Source organism: Grammomys surdaster, unplaced genomic scaffold (assembly GCF_004785775.1).
Source record: "Grammomys surdaster isolate TR1022 unplaced genomic scaffold, NIH_TR_1.0 125630, whole genome shotgun sequence".
NCBI classification, from domain to species: domain Eukaryota; kingdom Metazoa; phylum Chordata; class Mammalia; order Rodentia; family Muridae; genus Grammomys; species Grammomys surdaster.
In genome coordinates, this window is record NW_021620469.1 from 1,022,638 (window position 1) to 1,048,222 (window position 25,585).

The window sequence follows — 25,585 nt, forward strand, 5'->3', positions numbered from 1 at the left end:
GGTTCCATTTGTCAATTCTTGATCTTAGAGCATAAGCCATTGGTGTTTTACCCTGTGCCCAAGTATTCGAGGCTCTTCACCACCTTCTCTTTCATTAGTTTCAGTGTATCTGATTTTATATGTAGGTCCTTTATCCACTTGGACTTGAGCTTTGTACATGGAGATAAGAATGGATGGATTTTCATTCTTCTACATGCTGACCTCCAGTTGAACCAGCACCATTTGTTGAAAATGCTGTTGTTTTTCCACTGGACAGTTTTAGCTCCTTTGTCAAAGATCAAGTGACCATAAGTGTATGATTTCATTTCTAGGTCTTCAATTCTATTTCATTGATCTTTCTGCCTGTCTCTGTACCAATGCCATACAGTTTTTAATCACTATTGCTCTGTAGTACAGTTTGAAGTCAGGGTTGGTGATTTCCCCAGAAGTTCTTTTATTGTTGAGAATAATTCTTGCTATCCTGGATTTTTTGTTATTCCAAATGAATTTGAAGTCACTCTTTCTATCTCTGTGAAGAATGAGCTGAGATTTTGATGGGGATTGTACAGAATCTATAGATTCCTTTTGGCAAGATGGCCATTTTTGCTGACAATTCATGAGCATTGGAGATCTTTCCATCTTCTGAGATCTTCGATTTCTTTCTTCATTGAGTTGAACTTCTTTTCATACAGAGCTTTCACTTGCTTGGTTAGATTCACACCAATGTATTTTATATTATTTGTGACTATGGTGAAGGCTGTCATTTCCCTAATTTCTTTCTCAGCCTGTTTATCCTTCTAGTAGAGAAAGGCGACTCTAGTTAGCAGGTCTAAGGGTTTATCTCTCTTGTTGAGTTTCAGCTCCTGGTTTTCTTGATACTTTGTATAGTTCTTTTTCTTTCTACTTGGTTGATTTCAGCCTTGAGTTTGACTATTTCCTGCTATCTACTTCTCTTGGGTGAATTTGCTTCTTTTTTTTTTCTAGAGCTTTCAGGTGTGCTGCCAAGTTGCTAGTGTATGCTCTCTCCAGTTTCTTTTTATAGGCAGTTAGAAATATGAGTTTTCTTTTTAGCACTGTTTTCATGGAATCCCACAAGTTTTGTTATGATGTGTCCTCATTTTCATTAAATTCTAAAAAGTCTTTAATCTCTTTCTTTATTTCTTTTTTGACCAAGTCATCATTGAGTTTAGCTTTGTTCTGTTTCCACGTGAATGTGGGCTTTCCAATGTTTTTGTTATTATTGAAGGCCAGCCTTATTCCCTGGTGATCTGATAAATATACAAGGGATTATTTCCATCTTTTTGCATTTGTTGAGGCCTGTTTTGTGACCAATTATGTGGTCTATTTTGGAGAAGGTACCATGATGTGCTGAGAAAAAGATATGTTCTTTTGTTTTAGGATTAAATCTTGTATAGCTATCTCTTAAATCTGTTTGTTTCATAACGTCTGTTAATTTAATGTGTCTGCATTTAGTTTTTGTTTCCATGATCTGTCCTTTGCTGAAAGTGGGGTGTTGAAATTCCCCACTATTATTGTGTGAGGTACAATTTGTTCTTTGAGATTCAGTAAAGTTTCTTTTATGAATGTGGGTGCCCTTGCATTTGGAGTATAGATGTTCAGGATTGAGAATTCATCTTGGTAGATTTTTCCTTTGAAGAATATGAAGTGTTCTTCCTTATCTTTTTTGATAACTTTTGGTAGAAAGTTGATTTTATTTGAAATTAGAATGGCTACTCCAGCTTGTTCCTTGGGACTATTTGCTTGAAAAATTGTTTTCCATCATTTTTCTCTGAGGCAGTATCTGTCTTTGTCACTGAGGTGCATTTCCTGTATGCAGTAAAATTCTGGGTCCTATTTACATATCCACTCTTTTAATCTACATCTTTTTACTGGGAATTGAGTACATTGATGTTAAGAGATATTAAGGAAAAGTTATTGTTGCTTCCTGTTATCTTCATTATTAGAGGTGGAATTATGTTTCTGTAGCTATCTTCTTTTGGGTTTGTTGGAAGACTACTTTCTTGCTTTTTCTAGGTTGTAGTTTCCCTCCTTGTGTTAGAGTTTTCCATCTATTATCCTTTGTAGTGCTGGATTTGTGGAAAGATATTGTGCAAATTTGGTTTTGTCATGGAATATCTTGCTTTCTCCATCTATGGTAATTGAGAATTTTGCTGAGTATAGCAGTGTGGGCTGGCCTTTGTGTTCTCTTAGGGTCTGTATGATATCAATCCAGGATTTTCTGGCTTTCATAGTTTCTGGTGAGAAGTTTGGTGTAGTTCTTATAGGTCTACTTTTTTATGTTACTTGACCTTTTTCCCTTACTGCTTTAGTATTTTTTCTTTGTTTTGTGCATTTGATGTTTTGATTATAATGTGATGGGTTGAATTTCTATTCTGGTCTAGTCTATTTCGAGTTCTGTAGGCTTCTTGTATGTTCATATCATCTCTTTCTTTAGGTTAGGAAAGTTTTCCTCTATAATTTTGTTGAAGATATTTACTTGCTTTTTCTAGGTTGTAGTTTCCCTCCTTTAAGGTGGGAATGTTCACTTTTTTTCTATACCTATTATCCTTAGGTTTGGTCTTCTCATTGTGTCCTGGATTTCCTGGATGTTTTGGGTTATGAGCTTTTTGCACTTTGGATTTTTTTTACAGTTGTGTCAATGTTTTCCATGGTATCTCCTGCACCTGAGATTCTCTCTTCTATCTCTTGTATTCTGTTGGTGATGCTTGCATTTATGACTCCTGATCTCTTTTTCCTGATCTAGGTTTTCTATCTCCAGAGTAGTCTCCCTTTGGGGTTTTCTATCTCCAGGGTATTCTCCCTTTGAGATTTCCTTATTGTTTCTACTTCCATTTTTAAATCCTGGATGGTTTTGTTCAATTCCTTCACCTTTTTGATTGTGTTTTCTTGCAATTCTTTAAGACATTTTTCTGTTTCCTCTTTAAGGGCTTCTGCCTATTTACCTGTGTTCTCCTGTATGTCTTTAAGGAAGTTATTTATGTTCATCTTAAAGTCCTCTATCATCATCATGGTCATCATCATCATCATCATCATCATCTTTCATCTATCATAATCTATCAATCTATCATCATCATGAGAAGTAACTTTAATTCTGAATCCTTCTTTACCATTGTGATGTGGTGTCCAGGACTTGCTATGGTTTGATAACTAGGTTTTGATGTTGCTGGGTAACTTTGGTTTCTGTTACTTTTGTTCTTGCACTTGCCTTTTGCCATCTGGTTATCTCTATTGCTAATGGCACTCACTGTTTCTGACTGGAGCGTGTCTTTCCAATTATCTTGTTTCTGTTAAAACTCCTCAGAGTCCGTATGTCTCTATGATCCTGTGATCCTGAGCTTCTGGGTGGAACTGCTACTGGGACTCAGGCTGCTTCTCAGATCCTGAAATCCTGCTGCTCTAAGTGCAGTGGTTCCTCTAGGATGGCTCAGGATATGGTATCTTCCCAGGAACAAACCTTCTATGTGTGCTACTCTGATTGCAGTTGTTTCTCTATGTTGGCTCAGGATATGGTATCTTCACAGGAGCAGACTAACTAGGTGTCTGCTCCAGCCAGAAGGACCAAGAGAGGGACTGAAGGGGATTGACATTCCAGAGGGGCCAGGTTCAGGTGGCTGATGAGTTCTAGGTGCCCCAGGCTCCCAGTTGCTGCTCTTGGGTGTAGAGTTGTGGGAGATGGTTCTTACTCGCTGCACTGAGTGCAGTGGTTCCCCTAGGATGGCTCAAGATATGGTGTCTTTAAGGGAGGGTACCAGCTAAGTGTCTGCCCCAGCCATCAAGACCAACATAGGGGTGGCAACACCCTGCTCTTTAATTGTGTTAATTGCTTGAGGCATGCAGATTCTGCCTAAGCTTTGAAGCTTCTGGTCTCACAGTGACTTACAGTCAAGACAAATAATAACCAACCTGTACTCTCTCAAAACTAAATTTTGTCCTCTGCTGACCTTTTTCCCCTCAGCTGTCTCCCAGAGAGAACCAGAGCTTGGGCAGGTTCCCAGCAGAGGGCAGCAAATGGCATGCAAAGTGAATTAAAAAAAAAAAAAGACCAGCAAAGAAAAAAAGACTAAAGAATCTGAGTTGACAGTTGCTCATAATTTGTGAGTTTAATCTTTTCATAGAATCTCTGTGACTTGGATTTCATCTAACTTTTTCTCCTTCAGGGACATAGCTATAGAATTGGTTATTTAGTAGGTGGACATATTTTGATGATAACCAACTGCTTTGTAATCAGATTGAAGACCCACAGCATGAGGATTGAGGGGCCAATGTCTGGTACTGCAGGCCTGGCTAATCCCAGCCTTACTCAGAGATACCTCTCCTTTTGAAGAATAGTGGGGTGAATTCAGAGAAACACAGGGGCCCAGGATGCACAAGTAAGTGGTGGTTGTGGATCACCTAAATAAGTCACTTAGTCCACCCCTTCTAAGGCTTAGGAACTCTACAGTGAGAGCATGAGAAGTATGTAATAGCTGGAAGATAGGGGGAAGGGATGCAAACACCATTCTCTAGACTAGATACAATTATGACAATCACCAGTTCATGCCAGCTGTAGTTCCAAGGACTGGGCCCATGTAAGACTAGCCAAATCAACAACCAGTCAAGGAAGTCAGAGTCGGTTGCAGTGTACCACTCTTTATCTCTTGAAATCGTGGCTATTTATAGTTTCTGAAAGGGGAGGAGGAAGTCAGTTTTTAGTTGCGTATCACTGCTGAGCCAACCAGGCTCCAAAGGATAGATCCGAACTCAGTTACAAAGATGGTCATTGTTAATCCTAGTGGGTTACAAAACTAAGCACATAGACATGAACATGAGAGAGATTTGTGAGGAGAGCCTAGGTTTACATGGATGACAGGAAGGTGGGAGGGGTACAGAATGTTCACTATGCATAGAGTAGATGTCAAAAATTGTTTTTAAAAAAGGTATTAGGCTGCCTCCATGTCTAGGTACACAAGGTGACTTAGACAGTAATCATTCCATGGATTGCTTGTGACTATAAGTTTACACCAGGGCTCTGAGGCAAGATATATTATATGAGAGGTGCTGACCTGCTGGAGAGGAAGTGAGCCTACATACTGGCCTGGACATTCAACATTTTGGACCCTTTCTCAAGTTTCTGATCTGCATACTGTGGCTGTCCTGTGTCATCTCATGTATCCCTTTGGGCAAGGTGAAGAGAGATCAGTACAGTTCTAAAATGAGATGTCAGCTTGGTAGAGAGGCCTTACTGGAGCTGGACAAGGGGACCTGGGGGGGAGTCTCAGAGGACAGTGGACTTCCCAGGACCATAGACATTCTTTAGAGGCACAGGGAGAATGGAAGATAAAGGCTTTTGATCTTTCTCACCCTTGGTAGCCTGTTAAATTTGAAGAACTAGAAAAAAACAATTAGACAGAGGCAGGATTTTCCAAGACTGACAGAACAGGCTTTTATAAATGCTATTATGTTGAGATCAGTGAACAAACATGGTGCTCAAGCTTTATGAGAGAGAAACAATGAAACAAACAGAGGGTAAAGAAGAAGGTAGTGTTTAAAAATGTTTTAAACTCTGCACTCATGAAAGAGAGCAACACAATCTCTTTACTGCAGATAGATTTCTTTATTAAGACTCAGATGTCCATACCCCAGGATGCTGGACACTGGCCCAGACACAGCTTTGGCATTTACGTGTTACTGCAGGAGTTTCACTGATTTCTGAATCCAATGTATTAAATGCAGATTCTGGTGAATACCCAAGGAGGTGTTCCAGTACACAAGCAATAGTTGACAATGCCCTGGGCCACTTTATCACACACAAAAGTATCCCCCCAGAGTCTCCTTGTGTACAGAAAAGGGAGAAGTCTTAGTAAATACCTTCTTATCACCTCTTTCCAGATCCCTTTTCTTCCTGTTCTTCCCTGTTCCCACTTAGACCTGGGTTTTCAGAGGGAAAACATTGTTAGCCCATTGACCTCCAGCCCACAAGCATAGACCTGGAGCCTCAGTTTATCAAATATCTCTGTGGTCTAATCCATAAGATGAAGATTATACCATTTTGCTTCTACAGGTACAAATGAGTGAGGAAAGAGTGTAGGAGACAGGGTATCCCAAGCTCATGGGGGTGTCTCAAGTTGGTCCTTCATTGAGGATGTACCCAGTCTAAAAGTTACCACAGGAGGGAGCATAAAGCACATTCACTGAGGTCAGGGTCTCTGACTCTGTCACATTGGTTCTTGAACTTGGGAGCTTCACACTTGCAGCAATGATATGCTAAATGAGCTTTGTGAAGGCGTGGTAAAATGACCGTTTGTGGTAGTGTAGCTCCCCAACAGCCCACCAGATATGAGAAAACCATTAACAGACTGGAGGCTAAGATGTCTGATAAGGCCTGGGCTGATGTTGAGAACTGATACAGACAGACAGGTAGTATTGCAGGATCATAAGAGAAGCATCACAGACATACATAAGAGAAATTACCCACACTGTGAAGTCTTCTTAAACATGATCGGCATTGCCTAACATTATGATTCTAAACAATCTCTCACTGATTAGACAGATACTATTGAGCCTGTCCTTATGTGAGCAGGGTACATCCCTGTGATTCCCACTCCAGCCTCTGCTTTTTGGGTGCCTTGGGAAAGGACTGTACCATCATTCATGCAGCATTCCTAATGTAAATGGAAGATATTCACCTAGTTCATCCTAGTCTCCTCCTTCCAATCTCCTGTCTGCTCTCTCTCTCTTCCTTCTCCAGCAGTTTCAGTGTCTCTAAGATGAGACAACTTTTCCTATTATGATGTGTGAATAGTTTCCTTTTAAAAAGCAAGATCCCCAAGAGGCTAGAGGTGAGGATCACTGCTGTGACCCAATAAACTAGGACCCCATGCCATGGGCTTAGAGCTGAAGGGCTCCATTCATCCCCCCACCATGAGGTCTTCCCCACAAGGCAGTGCAAAATATAATATGAAAGGAGTTTGAGGGTGAAAGGAGGCATGATAGTGCTATACATACAATACTCCTGCATGAAATTTCTAAAAACAAACATTTTAAACTTAAAATTTCTCTCTTGACAAGATGAAGGTGAAGATGGCTCTGCTTCATTTTTTTTTTATTAATTGCACAGGCATCTACTCATCCAAAAAAAGGGGGGAATCAATAAATATAATTTTGTGTTGGACTTATTACTATGGTTATAGATTAAGTGGTCTTTTCCTAGAAGTTTGAGGATGTTTTTCTAGTGGGTTTGAGCTTCTCTACATCACTGTCTCTCATGACACCATCAAATAAGATTGTATTATTCCAAGCATCCACACTCAAGTTGGATGCCACTTAGGGAGCCATCCTGTGTGATCACTTTTTTTTTCTCAGCCAACTTCCCTTCTAAATACACAGGGAAGATTTTCTGTCTTCCTTATAGATGGATGAGACAGATGCAACAACCTTATTTAGGAAGAGAAAACTGGACATATGAATTATCACTGACCAAGCATACTTCTTTAAAGTTAATGTTCTTAAATTTATTTCCTACTCTGAGGAAAGATTATGTCTTCCCATGGTGTCTACAGTAGGGTCTACCTTCTGCACTCTAATCCCAATGAACATGATATCATCAGTGTGACACGACTGAGTTCCCTGCAATAGACATTACTGCCCCTAATGATGTATTTTGATGTGTTTACCAGATTATTTGCTGCCAGGCATGTGTCATTTATAGCAACAATAAAAGTACATCAAGAGAATATACTGCTAGATTCACTACCCACTTCAGTTTACAATATTGCACTGTAGTTCTCCAAGATGTGAATAGATATCCTGAAGGGAGATACAGCAGGGATCTCCTTGTCTGCATGATTCAATAACATTTTGTTACACTGTACCTTGGATAGCTCCATATATGACATTTCCCTGGTTTCCTTTTTAGTAAGCATAGGCAGTTGTGAAATTTTCCACTAGTTTCTATTATAATGCCCCTTCCTGAATCAACCAACCACTATGGCGATGATGCCAAATGGTTACTGTCTCTCCTATATCTGTGTTCAGGAATTGGAATATTGGACTGTTCACTTGGGCCCTGTGTGTGAACCATCTCCAAAGCCTATCCTATAATTGAGGCCTCCCAGAAGGATCTGAAGTCTTTACAAAATATTATCAGGTCACAGACAATTCACAGTAATAAAAAATATTGATATTCTATTTTTCTGTAATTCATAACCCAGTTAGGAAGAAAATACAGAAGGATAGAGTTGGTGCCAGAACTTTCCTCAATGATACCCAGTCTCTATTATGCAAAGAGATCTGAGTTATCAGGTCCAAGAATATAAACTAGTTGTGCCACTATATGATAGTCAATACCTCTTTTTTGAGACCTGGATTCTTTCCATAAAGCTCCATGACTCTAGAACGTTGTTTCCAACTGTATGATTCATTGAGATGCATAGTGTTTTAGTCTGCACAAGTGCTTTTCTGAGAGGCTACCTTAATCTAGCTACATAATATTTTTCTATTTGTAATTTCTTCAAATAATTTATTTGTATCTTTAAAAAAGAAATAAAATTTTTCATTTTTATTTAGAGCTAATATAATGTCTAAAACCCATCATTATCTTTGCCTATATTCTTGAATACTTAGACAAAATGAAGAACCACTGTACACTCTTATGATCTATGGCTACAAATACCTGGTCACACAAAATCTTTTCTTGCATGGCAGATAACCATGGGTGACATTGTTTAAGTGGCAGGTTTTGTTCTATATGTCATAAATAATCATCTCACACATACAAGTATAACTTTTTTATCAAGACAGGATTTGTAAAGCCTTTAAATTAAATCTAGATTGGTGAACAGAACATTCCTCAGTTATCCTTTCCAGTAAAGATCTCTATTCTATAAGATCCAAACAGGAGGGAAAGCATGCATGAGCAATACAACACATCGGATCAGTTCTAAGGTCATTCTTGATGAGCTTGTGTGGGTAAACTGAACCTATCAGATCTTCGTGATTGCATTCTCTTGCTTTTGTCTTTGCAATCAAGAAACTCAGACATCCACAGAGATAGGTTATTGGAGGGCAATCAGGTAGTATAGGACTTTCAGGTCTCAGTTTGAACTTAAATTTGAAAGAACCCCACTGTCCCAAGACACATCCTGGAGGGGCACATTCCTTAATCAGAAGACACTTGCTGGATTAACATTCAGAGGAAGAAGGGAGAGGTGGATTAACATTCCTCAGACCACAAGGGAGGAAACCCACCTGCAGGTGAGGAAGGCCCAGAGCACATTGACACATTCCAGGAATCAGGAAGCTGGGTCCTTTACATAATAAACCTGGGCAAATGGAAGACACTCCTTGTCATAATCTGAGTCACCTAGAGACCAGACCTGGAAAGGCCAGACTTTGTGGTTTGCCCTTGTGAACTCTATATAAAAACTGTTCCCAGCTTTTGTTCAGGGCTATCTTGTCTGCATGCAAGAGAGTCCTAGTGCACTAGTTTCATTAAGCCTCATGTTACTGCAGCAAGTCCCATCCATGTGTTTCTGTGGGAGCGTGTCACCTGGTTTTGGATCATAAAGTCCTACAGTAGCTACTGTTTTGAGCCCAAATTCTGATATCTCAATGAATATGAAACTTTGAAAAGGTTTGATTTTTCTCAACTGTAAAACAGAAACAGCAATATTCAGGATTGGTGGGTATTAAGAAAGTAAAGACCAGAAACATGACAATATGTCAGTTATTCCAAAATGCACGGAATTTAAAACTGTTATTATTTAAGCAAAATAAAATATGTAATCAATAGTACATTCCTGTGTAACTGCAAGCTGTGTTTAACTTCCAGTGACACACGAAAAGATGAAAGCACCAAGTCTCAATACTGATCTGCACAGATTCGACATTGTTCTCAAGCAAGGGGACTCTTCATATAATAAGCAAGCCTGAGATCCCCTGTAGATACAGAGGTGGTACTTTAAACATTCCATTATATTTTCTGTTCATCCCATTGGAATGAAAACAATACATTACAAAAACTAATTAATTAAATGCAGGATCTTCCTGTTCTGTGACATCCTGAAACACCATTGAGTTCTCCCTAAATGTGTATTACAACATCTATCAAAGGGCCTATTACTATGACTAGATCAGAACATGCACTTATAGCAGCTATTCTCAACCTGTGGGTCACAACCCCTTTAGGGGCCAAATTTCAGATATCCTGAATATTAGATATTTTACATTAAAATTCATAAGTATAGCAAAACTATAGATATGAAATATCAATGAAATAATTTTATGTCTGGGGTCACCACAAGATGGAGAACTGTATTAAAAGGTCATACTATTAGGAATCTTGGGATCCACTGACTTAATTATGGACTTGGTCATGCCCTACATTCCGTGTATTCAACACACTCTCTCCACACCTTCATCCCTCACAGCCATATTATCTCATCTCCTACTTATTTGGACAAAGATGAGGTGCCCTCACACTGGTCAACAGAAACTATGGCCTTCAGGGTAAATCTGATCACCACCAGTTTTTGTAAATAAAATGTACTCTCTCTCATCCATATGTTCATGCACTACAGGTGACTGTGTTTATGCTACAATGACAGAGGTGAGTCATTACACTTATACAGCATAGGTCTCAAAGATGACAATAATACCTGGATGCTTACAAGAAGAGTTCCAAGATCCTTGATCAAGGTCCCCCTCCCTTTGTGTTCTTGTCCTGCCTCCTGGGACCAGCTTTGAAGGGTGTAGTTGCCACTTTATCATGAGATCCAGTAGTCTCAAAATCTGGCCACAGATTCAACATCCCCAGAGAGCAGAGTCATGAGAATTTCTGATAAGGAAAGTAGAACTGGTCCAAGCCAGATCTATGGTTGCCTGCCCATCCTTTCTCCCGTGTTGGAACTATAAAAGCAGGAACCAGGACAGAAACACACCAGAAGCTCACCCAGGCTGCACCACTGGCAAAATACATGCTCTATTCCTGATGGTACTTCTCTTATTTCTGGAGCTGGTGAGTTTTGTCTTCATCTCCCTAACTTCTGAGTTTTCAGCAACTTACATTTTCTCTTTGCTCTGGTAACAGAGACCATAACATAAGGCAGGATCCTAAACTCACATAGTCCAGGGGAAATTCCTAGGTCAAGAAAAAATGAAAAACAAATTCCTCTTTAGAACATTTCATCAAAATTCTCTGTTCTGATAGGCAGGTCTTCTCTGGCCTTCCCTTAGTGTTGACAAAGACAAAATGAGGGTGTGGAGAAATGTCTGATGAAGTAGAAAGTCAGAAACATGAATGGACATTGAATTCTGAATGAAAGATGACAGTGGACAGGGAGTACAGGAGAGCAAAAAAATCAACAGGAGAGAAAAGACCAAAGCACATGTGGAGGGGCCTGAGCTGCATGCAAGATGGAGTGGGCATGGAACAGTCGTTCAGCTTTACCCTATCTTCCCTTTCTAGTGCTATGTTGGGGGTATTCCACAAGTTTGTGACCAGGGACTGGGAGTTCTTTGTTCCAGAGGAGATTATTGGTGGTATTGAGTCTAGACCACACTCTCACCCTTATATGGCCCATCTGAAGATCAGCACTTACCAGGGTTTAGAGGACAGTTGTGGTGGGTTTCTCAACCCGCCAAGTTGTGATGACTATAGCACACTGTAAAGGAAGGTTAGAGGCTTCTCTTCTTGTGAGAAAATGCAGGATCCAGAGTCACAGACTAGCAGAGGCCTGAGGAAGGCTCTGAGCACTGGTCATCTCGAGATAGGCTCTCCTTACCCTTCGTGGATAAAGGGAACACAAGGTCACTCACTGGACCATTCATGTGTGGTCTCCATTTCTTGAGGTCAGAGCTTTAAGCAAGGCCCTAGCCAGGAGAAATACCACAGCTCTTGCCTGGCTCTGCTGTCACCAGAGGTCAAACATAGGCTGGGGTGTAACTCAATGTAGAGTGCCCATCAGCCATGGGCAAAGCCATGGTTTGAATCCAAGTACTGGGGATTGAGAGTGGGGACAGTTCTCAGTCCTGTATTTCCCTGAGCTCTAAGCCAGTGGTCCTGAAAGCCCCATCTCAAGTCTATCTAGGTGCTCTGCCCTGAGTTAGAGACGAAAGACCCTGGTATCCCTCTCCTTGAAAGGGATCCTCCCCAAAACATCAGCATGTCTAAGTACTTCTTTCCCTGTCAACAGGGAAATCAGTGTCACCCTTGGAGCTCATGATGTGAAGAAGACAGAATCTACACAGCAAAAGTTAAAAGTCAAAAAACAAATGCTTCACCCAAATTACAATGTATCTTCTAATCTCCATGACAACAAGTTACTGAAGGTGCTGTTATTTTTCCTACCAGTCTTAAGTCTTTCTTGTTCAACTTTCCTCCTGGTTTAGACCTTCAAATTCTCCCTTGTCCAGTCTGATTCCTTAGAACTTTTCTCTGAATTTTAAGTCATTGTTGCCCCAGTGGGAAAGAACTCATGTCCAAGCATCTGTCTTTGGTTTGACATCTCTTCTCTCCTTCCCCCAACAGCTTGAAGAGAAATCTGAGTTGACTCCTCCTGTGGATGTAACTCCCCTGCCTGGTCCCTCTGACTTTATTGACCCTGGGACAATGTGCTGGGCAGCTGGATGGGGGGAACTGTAGTGAATGCATGTCAGATACCCTGAGAAAGTTTGAACTGAGAATCATGGGAAAAAAGGCCTATAAAGAATATAGATAGGCGTTAAGACAATAACTTCCTTTCAGATCTGTGTGGACAGTTCTACAAAGCTAGGTTTAGCATACAAGGTGAGTACACATCTGCTTTTTTTCCTCACATCAGGCAACAGCATCAGTGGAGGAAGTGTGCCAAACAGCTCTCCATGGCAGTGACTAATGCCTGTGTTCTTAGCTCCTATCCCTGTGGCTCTGGGGAGTACAAGTCTCTCTACATATATCATCTCCCTGTTCCCAAGCCCTTCTTGGAACCTTACCAATGAGGGCTCCTGAATAGAAAGGGAAGGAGTAAAGGGAGACAATCTAAACAATGGGGCAAGGACAGAGGGGAGTGAGGAAGAACAAGAGTTAAGTCCCTAACTTATATCTCATATGGAACTAGGACCTCTTAAATCACTTTGGAATTAACTATGGTGGAAGGGCCTGTGTTTGGAGAAAGTATTCTTTGCTCATAATCTTATTGTTCTCACCTAAAGGGAGGCTCTGGAGGACCTCTACTATGTGCTGGAGTGGCCCATGGCATTGTATCTCATGGACATGAATAAAGAAAGCCCCTATAATCTTCACCCAAATCTCCTCATATGTGCCCTGTATTAATACAGTCATAAAGGGAAAATAGTTGAAAAAACCTGATCAACCTGAGTCAGACTCTAGAAGCCATAGCTCATCTGGTACCCATTGGTTTTAAGAAAGCTTGTTCCTTCCCTGACTCCAGCCTATGTCCAACCTGTCCGCAGCCTATTGCAAGACAATCTCAAAGACATGCAAGTCTGTGATGATGGATTGCTTCCTTTAATGCACCACAATAAAGGCATAACCTCTTGCATCTCTGTGACTCCACACCATGCTCAAAACACTGAGCCCCTCTCTAAGCACAATGAAGAATTAATTTAAGCTAATTTCTTGCCATGTTAACAATCTCGACTACTGACTTCCTGGAACAGGGTGTGCCACTGTGGATTATTGAATACTAACTAACATTCATGGCTGTGTACAGTAAGGTTACACATCCAGGGTAATGAGCACTGTTTTGTTCTTCTTCTCCTTGTCCTCTCTTCTCATCCTTTCTGTGTTTGTCTCTCAGCTCTTCTGCCACAAACCACATACATCCCTTAGCCACTGCATCTTTCCACACATCATAACAGATTCCATGTCTAGGTTAGACATGGCTGTTGATCCTTGTGTCACCATTCTCTCAATATTGCATGTGCAGCTAGAGGAGAGCCTGTCCTCAGAAGTCCTTGGACCATTACTATGGATGCAGCAGTCACAACAGGAGAGCATCAGCATTTTCTGGAGTCAAACACAAGGCAGAACTAGCCATCATTGGAAAGAGATTGTTTAACATTTATCATGTTCTAGTACTTAAATGTGATGGTTATTGATCTGCTTCTGAGCCACCCACATAAAACTGCCATATTCCTCAAAGATCCAGCCTTTCAGAACAATGGCTGACTCAGGCAAACTTCTAAGTGGCCTGCTCTTCTATTCAAAGCCAAAGCCCCCAATGTCCTTAGTCAAGGGAAACAAGATTTAACTACTGGGTTCTGTGAGTCTGAAGGGGAAGATACCACACATGAGGTTTCCTGTGCCCCAAAAAGTTTTAATATGATGGGCTTGGCCCTTTGACTACTGTACCATGAAGATTTCTGTCAGGACCAGCCCCAGACTAGGACCTCAGCACATCAGTCTTCTCACAGCTTACAAGGCTCATATATGGGTTTCCAACTTCAGCGATGTTCAGTAGAGATGTAAAGATAGCTATCAGATATAAGACACTTAACTCTATTCTAATTCTACAGGGGTGGGGAGCATAAATAGGAACTAAAGAACCTAGAAGGATCTTTAAAAATTAAAGAATCTGTGCCAAATTATAGATACATAAGTGACTCTTGCTTATTTCTTTCTAATTCTTATTTATAGTTGTGTAACTAAATGGTACAGTCCTTTATTTTTTTTTTCTTGTTTTGACTTAGATTGGTTTGAGCATAGTCTCACCATGTAGACCAAACTGACATCCAAATCATGTTGATTCTGCCTTAGCCTCCTTAACACTTGGATTCCAAGCCTACTCTACCATCCTTGGCTTACACAAAAGGCTCAAAAGGTGAAACACAATGCAGAGACAGGAGCTGTGTCTTTTCTTAGGAGATGCAAACACTCACTAACCTGTAGCTGAGGGCAAACTGTCTCTTTACCACATAGTCTAAGAAGGACATGTACTTGGAAAAATCTTCCTCCCTGAAGCTGGGCTAGTGGAGGTGAGGAGAGAAGGATAGCCCCACCCAGCAGCCTGGCCCACAGTAATAGGGAAGCAGGTGTTGGCAGCCAAATTACATGACTTGAAAGTAAAAATGGACCCCCACACAGAGTTATTAATTTAACAGGCTGGCAAGCCAAGGAAGGGTAAGATTCTTCACAGAACCTTACCAACCTAAGACAGAAGTGCATTGCTTTTGATAATGCATAGTCCACAATGGGTAAGGAAGACATAATTGGCAAAAACAACCTAAGACAGGCTCAGTATTCTTTATGAAATAAAAAAGGGGGAGAGGCAGAGAGCCTTTGGGGCTGCTTAGCAAGAATCTGACATGGGCCAAGGACAAGGTAATGGGGTTGCTTGGCAGGAATATGACATTGGCCAAGGACAAGAAATTGGTCTTCAGGCTGGAATCTGACATTAGGCTGGAACAAAGAAGTAATTTCAGGTAGGAATCTAAATCTTAGGCTAGAAAAAGAGATAATTTCATGCAGGAATCTAAATCTTAGACTAGAACAAGGAAGTAGGCTTCAGACATGAGCATGACTTTGGGCTAGGACAGGGAAGTAGGCTCAGATATTGTGGTCATCGTGATAACCCTTGAAAACACTGATGATGAGAGAGGTCATGGAACTTTGTTTATTGCTTTGCTTCTGCTTTGACTATTTGTGTTTATTTTCTTGCTTGTTCCTTGACTATTTACATCTATTGCATTACTAGTTCCTCAACTTAGAATTGACCTTAATACTTACAAGTAATTAAAATCATATAAAAGCAAAAAGGAGAAGAAGGGATAAAGTAGGGGGTTTCCAGGGAGGGCAAATGAGGAAAGTGGATGACATCTGAAATGTAAATAAATAAAATATCCAAAAAAATCTGAAGATATAGACCAAAAAATAAAAAAACAAAAACAAAACAAAGAAAATAAATACATAAAATAAAACAAAAATCTAGAAATGTCGAGAACATGGATTAAGCTAGGATTACAGTTCATGCAACTATAAAATAAGTGGGAAACCTTATAAGAGATGAGAAAGAATCCTTAACTTTCAATATTTTTAGGAATTAGGCTACTGTGCTTCATATATTAGGGAATATGTCAGTCTCCAGCTTTTACAAAAGAGATTCAGAATTACAGTGGCCTGCAGCAAACACTGAATATTCTTCAGCAGGTTTAACGATCCACTGTGTAACAGTGATAGCTTGTGTGTCATCTCCTCCCTCTGTCCCGTGCTGTTCATTATTTAAACCTAGCTCTTCTTGATGTACATTATTTAATAATACATAATAAATGTGTCTTCTCTTTAAAGCTAGTATCTCCAAGACAGAGAATGGAAATCAGGCTGCCTGGTGTCTTTCACTATCAATGTTATGGAATCCCAAATGTTTCACTGCACAGATCAGAGAGCCTTCAACAAGTCAACCTACTGGGCACCACAGCATGCAGGGCATCCTGCAGAACACAAAGACCTTTGCCAGAATTGGCAAAACCTCTTCAAGTGAGTTATGATTCCCTCTGAGTGTGGGGTGCAGCTCAGGTGACCTAAGAGAAATAGTCAATATGAGAGGTTTGATCTGCCCTTTCCTTCTCCAGTAGCTCCCTCCATGACCTCAAGAGAGTAGCCATTCATTGTATCCACCCTGGCAACTTCTAGACAGAAGTAGGAGCAGTAGAGTTCTTAAAGAATGAAGACAAGCAGGTTTTATTTCTCTTTCTCCCTCTTTGGCATGTTGTTGCTGTCTTTATCCATACCTCCCCCACACTCACCATCATTTACTCCCCATGTCCTTGGACATTATTGAATGAAAGTGAGGAAGTGGTCCAGAATTGGAGAGTTTTGACTCAGCAGATATTGTGATTTCCCGGGTCATTGCCACTTGCTAATCCCGTCATGGGGTTGGTTTGCCATCAATTCCCCAGTTGTCCTCATGGTGTATATCTGGCATGTGGCGTCAGCCTATTTCCCGTCGTTGGGACCAATGACAGCTGGCCTGAGTCTCTCAATAAACAGTGATGGTGTAAGGTAACGGGCAATGACACCTCTCCCTGTGCAATGGAGCTCAGCTCCTAGGGGTGCAATGGTTGTCGGCCCAACATTTAGCACCACCACTAGTGAGGGGGAGACTACTTATTTTCGAAGCAGTGATAGCCACACTGCAGGGGAAGCCCCTAGTTCTATGGCCACAAGCGCCTGGGCAATAATAGCCTTGTCACGATTTTGTTGAGCTCTGAGTTTGCAAACCAATCAAAGCATGAACACTAATCCGCAGCATAGGGCATACCAAACAGGCCTACTCCCACCCACTTAAAAAAAAAAAGAGAAGAAAGCTGAAGAGATCCAAGAGGAGAGTCCCTCAGTCAGGGACAGATCCAAGCACGTCGAGTTGATGGCCACCACAGCCGCTCTCAATTTTTGAGTGTCTCATCAAAGTTTTCTGACCAATTTCCTGTAAGATATTGAAACAATTTCCTGGACAGATTAGCTACATTATGTCTGACTGGTATGGGTTTTGGAAAGGCAGATAATATGGTCCATCATTGTTCCCCCGATATACTAGGAACCTGTATCCCTTGGATCAGCACGAGGGCTGTCATCAGAGTTTGGAGGGTCCGCCTGGGTGTAATCTTCTAATATCGCGAGTCGTCGCGTCAGTCGCTCTGGTAGCCAAAACAGGTTATCTTCTTCCTGCGGAAAAACACAAACTGCTCCCCTGGCTCTTATTAAAATAGGATCCGGGCCTTTCCATTGTCCAGTCAAGATGTCTTTCCATTTGACCATCTCTTTTGGCCTGTCAGGCTCTAAACAGTGTCGGTGAGCAGCCGAATGGCTCTGACTGTCCAGATTTAAAAAATTGAGGGAAAATCTTTTTTCCTTTAACTATTAATTTAAGATTAGGTCTCTTGTTATTAATAGGACCTAATACACAGAGGAACCAAGGCCATCTTGTCTATCTCTCTCAACAAATTTGGAAGGAAGGACCCAAAACAAGTTGAGGAATTCTTTTGTCAGCAGGTAGTTACAATGCCATGGAGGGAAGCAAGCTAATTTTTAATTCTTCCAGCATAATCATTATCTCTAACTCTTGGCCCATAAGCTGTTTTGAATTTCTTTTGAGTCTGAGGCTGACACCTCCCTAAGGAACAAACAAGGCAATAAACAAATTCTAGAAAACACCCTTCTAGGGGCAGGTCAGGACAAAAGGAATGTCTGAAATCTAAGCTTCTGCCGCATCCACTCTGTATGTAGCCTAAATTTAAATGTAAATGTTTTTAATCTTGGCCTATATCCTGAGGCCTAGCCCAAAGATTATCCTTCCTGTACCAAGGACAAGTTTGTCATGTAACCTTGGTCACCTGACTGTTGTTCAAGCCTTTGTTCCTGGGACAGTCACTTTAAAAACTATCTAAATTTCCACATTTAAAATATCTTTTATCTCTATGGTTCTGTGTAAGCTATGGCCAGACCCTGATTTTATGAGGGTGTAATTTCATCGCAAAGATGAATGTATCTAAGTCTGTCTTTGCTTGTATGGTCTGAGAGCTGTGTAGGCAGTTCAACCTGATTAATATCACACTGACCTTCTCCTACAAGCATGTTAAGATCCCAGTCTTCATGCCTGTCTGAGCATTCATGAATTCTAAACTCACAACTGAACTGTCAACTGTAGCCAATGGAATACTGGCAGTTTAACTAAATTTTTAAATTTCTTTTGTAACATTAGAGTATAACCATTAATTTTGAGAAGCAAAAGCAAAACCAATTTAAACAAGCTATTTTCTCTAAAATCAAGACCAAGTAGATTACCTTTATGTTACAAAGTTTTGTTGCCAATTCTTATACATGAGTGTGTGTAGCAGCTTTTACTATCTCATTGAAGAGATACTGTTTTAAAATCTTACTTTTTATACACCTGGTTTCTGAATGACTCTAACCCTGAGTTAGTTTTACGCCAACTTTCTGTTATCAAAGTTGTAAATTTCTAATCATACCCAATAATTTAAGCCAATAATCTATAACCAAGACATGTAGAACATTTTTGTACTTTTAAAACCAATTAGAAACAAAATGAAATGGCTAAGTATCTTATATACTTAGACCAAACAAAATTTGTTGCCTTTTCTAGCTGTGATTTCAAGAGAAAAGCACCTTGTCACAGAGATTTTTCTAGGACAAAACAACTCTTAGCTTCCTTATAAAACCCAAAAAGCTACTGGTCTCTTTTCAAAGCATCTTATGCCAACAATCAATTCCTGGAAAGGCTTTTTCAGCTCAGCTCAACTCTTAGTTACAGGTGTAGGGTAGTTTATCAGCCTCTGCTGTGTAAATTAAGACTGTCTTTGAAACAAAGTTAAACTAGCCCAAGAGTTGGATCAAGCAGTTTTAACGATCTTTTCTTTTGAACATGCAACAAACACAGAACATTTAGACAATGAAACAAAAGGCAAACACAAACACGTGGACACTGGTGCACCAAGGACAGACAACAAAGAAGGACATCTAAGAACTACAGAGAAATTCAGGACATCTCCCGAATTCTCGTCTGTTCCTAGGAGAGCTCTGAAATAGCCTTTTCATTCTTTTTTGTTGACAAAGCTCAGAGAGAGGACAACTGTTTTTCTAAAACCTTTTCTCTCTCTCTCTCTCATATTAGGGAGAGCAGCTTTTACTGTATTTTTACTGTATTTTGCCAATCATTCAGAGTCATTGCCATAGTGGCAAATCTCTCAAGCTGCATAACTGTAAAATTAGCATTAACTCCATATTTGTTAACCGATTCAGCAAGTTCTTTGATAGAGGCATACTCTACAGGTGCGTGGACACGGCCTCCCCCCCCCCCCCCGCGTCCTCAAATACTGGAAAGGCTTGTAACATTCTTCTCTTGTCTTCCTCTGAAAGGAAGGAGTCTGAGCAGTGCTTGTCCGCATAAGGCGGAAGTGCACCGGGAACATTAGGTTGGGAGGGCGCGACAGGCCGAGAGGCCATGCGGCTCCTATCTCCCATTTTCCTTTGCTTTCGATTTCGCAGTGGCAGCTGCTCATGTGGCTGGCATCTTTCCTCCTCATCTGTCTCTTCGTCTAAGTCCTCCGCCTGGGAGGAAGTTAGCTCCTCCGACTCAGAGCCACCAAGCCCCAAAACCTCTGGCTCCTTTACCGGATAAAGAGGTTTCTTTTCTGGGGCCTTTTCTCCTTTCCTACATTCCTCTCCCAGGGCGTCCTTTCCCTCATCTTTCGCTTCCTCGGACTGTGTGTCTTTGGAAGGGTTTTTTTTCTTAGACATGCCTTTTTTTTTCTTTTTTCTTTCTGAGCTCTTAAGCGCTTATGCTGCTCTGTTTCTGACCCGCTGGCCTGTAATCCGTCTAGCACTCTCTGGCCCACCACTACAGTCGAGCGGCTTTTCTCATCCCGCAAAACCAGAAGGAAGAGAATGAGCACTGCCCATCACCCACACACAGGCAACTGAAGAAAGCCCCCAACACATACCTTTCCCTGGGAGCCTGTATCATAGGGCAGCAAGAGCCAGAAAGCCTAACTTCATGTTCTTTTCCTCCTTTGCCCACAGGGGGATTCTGGTGGCTATCTGGTATGTAGCAATGTGGCCCAAGGCATCTTTTCCTATGGATACAACAATGGTAACCCTCCAGCTGTATTCACCAAGATCCAGAGCTTCATGCCGTGGATCAAAAGAAAAATGAGATACCTTGCCCCATGATGTCAGGGACCTGCTGACTCCCTGTCTCAGGTACAGACCAGGACCAGGTGATTTCCATAGCCCTTATTAATGTCTCCTAGACAGTGTACATTTTTGTTTATTAAATATTATTTAGTGCTGTCTTACTGTGTTTGAACTCCTATGTCAAAATACCACATAATGGTATTTTAGTGGCATACCAAACAACAGACATTTATTTTACCATGTTTCAGAGGCTAGGGAGTTCAAAGTCAGGGTATCAGCATCTGGTATCTGATTGTTGGGCCCCATTTCCACCCTGGCTTGGGCCTTGAGGAAAAACTTGAGCCAGGCTTGATTTTGAGACCTGTCTTAGTGACTTCCATCCCAGAGTGACTCAACGGAACCTGTTTAGCCCTCCCTCTGCTGAGCTATTGCTGCTGTAGAGCTTTGGCATTGGTCCTGTCAGTCACCTCATACCATCTGTCACCCTTCCCCCCCACTTTGTCATCTCACCCCACCAAAACCCCTCCTCCCTATACTTCATGTTTATATAAACAAGAGGTTGTTACGTTAAAGTTGAGTTTCTGCTCAACAAGACTTCTGGCCAGGTATGTTTCTTTGGGCTGCTGACACTCACCATCCTGCTCAGCCCCAGAGAGATCTGGCTAGACTGGGACCTCTCTCTTCTCTCTCTCCTCTCACCTGGACCTGCTGGCTACAAGGAGCCAACATCTGATGAGCAACTGGGGCCTCTCTAATAGGATGGCTACTCACAAGAGTTCAATAGTTGTCACTTCTCATCTAATCCCTTTTCAATAGGGATTAGGTTTTCATGTATCCATACTGAAGGAGCATAAACACTCCTTCTCCTGTGAGTACCCAATGGCATCTGCCTCTATAGAGTGAAGTTCCTCCAGAAAATGAGATTTCTCTCCAAAGACAAACAAACAATGTGGCCTACCCTCCTCTGCATGGGGATCAAGATGAGAGTCTTTCCTTCCCTAAGTCATACATCTCCCTCATCCTCTCATCTCACTCCCTGAATCAGCATCTCTCCCCAGGGCAAAGCTCTCTCCCTGAAACTCTCCCATTCAGTGTTGTGGGATGTAGAATCCTGGGTATTTGGCCATGCCCCCAGAGCCCAGAGACCTGCCACGAGGTCTCCATGTCCCAAGTAGAAGGCGGGGGAACAAGTCTCTGCGTCAAGATTTCCCTGGCCCTGCCCTTCTCCCCCGATTCCAATATAAGGAAACCTCATCCGACATTTTTTGGGAAAGCACGCCAGACACATCACCATGTTAGTAAACGTCTTCAGCTCTACATGCCTCTTGGAATCCTGGACTCATTGTATAAGGTCAAAACCTGCGTGGTGGGGTGGGAGTGGGAAGCCTTTTGTTTTAGAGGGCCACAGGACACTTTCTCTTGAGAGCTGTGGTTCTCTGAACGCCCCCGCACACTGTTGTGCTCTGGCTCAAGCCCAGCCGCCCACGCCCCGGAACCGCCGCTCTGCCGTCTGCGACCTGTGTCCCTGCCTGTTTCTGCTCAAGCCCGCCTGGCCACCTGCGACCCCCAGGCGTGAGCGGTGCCTGACATCTGGTGACCATCGTGGAGCTTCGAACACCCACGCGACTACAAGAACCGAGCCACCCAACCCACAAGGCTACCAGAACAGCTGCTGGCCTCTCTACATCAAAGCTGCCAGCTGCGATTGGGCGCCCTGTCTCTGTTCTGCTCTGCCTCCCCAATCGTGAGCTCGAAAAACACTGCAAGAACTAACACTGCTAGAAGGTAAGCCCCCAAGCCTGGAGACAAATAATCTATCACTTCCTCCTGTATTTTCGGTCAGAGCCATTGCATAGATTTGAATAAGCCAAAGGAGCTTTCCAGATACCTCCCCACTGGAGGTGCTACTTCCCTGTGATTATATCCACAGATCCAACAGAGACAAGCTGATGCCAAGACAACGCTGCCTCCTGGAATCTGTCAAACTGCCTACATCTTGTCAGACCGCAGACTCCAGAGACGAGCTGACGCTGAGACAGTGCCACCTCCTGGAACCTGCCAAGCTGCCTTCTCCCAGTCATCTCGTCTGACTGAAGACCCAGAGATACTCGCTAAACTCTTACACATAGCTGAAGTGACACGTTAGTGAAGAAATCATAATGTCTGTTTAGATTAATCAGATGTCATTACTCTCAAATTGTAGAATATGTATTTAATTGATTCAATGACTCCTTGCTTTCCCAACCCCAACCCTCAATTCCCATCATCCTTGGCTTGATTGTGCTACACCCCCTGGTCTGTGTGGTGTTTTCTTTTATTTTCACTACAGATGTTCAAAATGTACAACCCAGTCATTCTCCAGTCTCAACATTACATAAGCAGATCCCTCTGCTAATAGCTATTAGCGTATTAATAATATAGGGTGATGATGAAGATGATGATGGGCAGCCTTTGAGTGACAGGGAGCTAATAATGCTGTGCTCTGGAGATGCCATGGGAAGAATGGCAAATCTTCACTAACATGCTGTTGGAGTGATTTAGTCTACAGACACAGGACTTTGGAACCTGTCCTCGGAGCCCCTTGTGACGAAGCTTAGGTGAAAAGCCAATAGAAGGAAAACATGAAAATAGAGTAGGCCGAAATCCCACCCGCAAAACATGGTGTAATTTGGGACCCACTGGGACCCAGGAACTCCCTCAAGGCCAGTGGCACAGGACCCTTCTGGTCTGTGCCTGTGCTTAGAACAGTTCTAAGGTGTCAGCTATACACCCAATCCTCCAAAACCCAGAGGAGGGTGGACTCCCAGAAGCCCTATAACTCCAAGGAATATAGATGAATAGGTCACAACCAAAACAGCCCCCCCCAAACAGGGAGTAATTTGGGGCCTGTGGCGACCCAGGAACTCCCTCAAGGCCAATGGTCCAGGACCCTTCTGGTCTGTGCCTGCACCGGTAGCAGCCCTAATGCTTCAGCTCTGCACCCAATCCTCAAAACCCAGAGAAGGTGGGACTCCCAAGAGCTCCAACACATAGGAACATAGGATAATAGGATCACAGGATCTCAGGAGCTTAGGCACACCGGGTTTTCAGGATCCCAGAAGCAGCCTGACTCCCAGGAGCTATCACAACCAGGATCTCAGGATCACATATCACAGAGCCAGCTGGACTCTGAGGAGTTCTGACACAACCAAGACAACAGACAGGCTCCAGTCAGAGACAGGGAGTGAAGGTAGAATTAGAAATTAACGGATGGTGAAAAGCAAGCATAAGAACATAAACAACAGAAACCAAAGTTACTTCGTATCATCACAACCTAGTTTGCTCACCATAGCAAGTCCTGAATACCCCATGACACCAGAAAAGCAAGATTCAGATTTAAAATCACTTCTCATGATGATGATAGAAGACTTTAAGGAGAACATAAATAACTCCCTCAAAGAAACATAGAAGAGCATATATAAACAGGTAGAAGCCCTTAAAGAGGAAACACAAAAATCCCTTAAAGAATTCCAAGAAAACACAACCAAAGAAGTGAAGGAATTGAACAAAACTACTCAGGGCATAAGTATGGAAGTAGAGACAATAAAGAAATCACAAAGGGAGACTACCCAGGTGTTAGAAAACCTAGGAAAGAGATCAGGAGTCATAGATGCAAGCAAGTATCACCAACAAAACACAAAACATAAAAGAGAGAATCTCAGGTGCAGAAGATATCATAGAAAACATTGACACAACCAACAAAGAAAATACAAAATTCGAAAAACTCCTAAGACAAAACATTCTGGAAATCTAGAACACAATGAGAAGACCAAACCTAAGGATAACAGGTATAGAGAAAAGTGAAGATTCCCAACTTAAAGGGTCAGTAAATACCTTCAACAAAATTATAGAGGAAAACTTCCCTAACCTAAAGAAAGAGGTGCCTATGAACATATAAGAAGCCTTTAGAACTCCAAATAAACTAAATCAGAAAAGAAATTCCCCATCACATAATAATCAAAACACCAAATGCACAAAAAAAAAAGACAGAATATTAAAAGCAGTAAGAGGAAAAGATCAAGTAACAAGCAAAGGTAGACCTATCAGAATTACACCAGATTTCTCACCAGACTCTAAAAGCTAGAAGATCCTGGACTGATATCATACAGACCCTAAGAGAACACAAATGCCAGCCCAGGCTACTATACCCAGCAAAACTCTCAATTACCATAGATGGAGAAACCAAGATATTCCATGACAAAACCAAATTTACACAATATCTTCCCACAAATCCAGCACTACAAAGAATAATAGATGGAAAACTCCAACACAAGGAGGGAAATTATACCCTAAAAAAAGCAAGAAATAATCGTCTTCCAACAAATCCAAAAGAAGATAGCCACACAAACATAACTCTACCTCTAATAACAAAAATAACAAGAAGCAATAATCACTTCTCCTTAATATCTCTTAATATCAATGGACTCAATGCTCCAATAAAAATACAGAGACTAAAGGACTGGATACATAAACAGGACCCAACATTTTGCTCCATACAGGAAATGCACTTCAGTAACAAAGACAGACACTATCTCAGAGTAAAAGGATGGAAAACAATTTTTCAAGCTAGTGGTCCCAAGAAACAAGCTGGAGTAGCCATTCTAATATTGAATAAAATCAACTTTCAACCAAAAGTTATCAAGAAAGATAAGAATGGACACTTCATTCTCGTCAACAGAAAAATTTATCAAGATGAACTCTCAATTCTGAACATCTATGCACCAAATGCAAGAACACTGACATTCATAAAAGAAACTTTACTAAACCTCAAAACACACATTGGACCTCACACAATAACAGTGGGAGACTTCAATGCCCCATTCTCATCAATGGACAGATCATGGAAACAGAAACTAAACAGAGACATAGTGAAACTAAGAGAAGTTATAAACCAAATCGATTTAGCAGATATTTATAGAA

The 25,585-nt window shown here is 41.6% G+C and overlaps 2 pseudogenes; one reads left to right on the forward strand and one right to left on the reverse strand.

The window, feature by feature from the left end:
- LOC114638808 overlaps positions 1-25,585 on the reverse strand; it is a 141,081-nt pseudogene that overhangs the window by 5,501 nt on the left and 109,995 nt on the right.
- On the forward strand, positions 11,301-20,662 carry LOC114638801 (annotated as a pseudogene).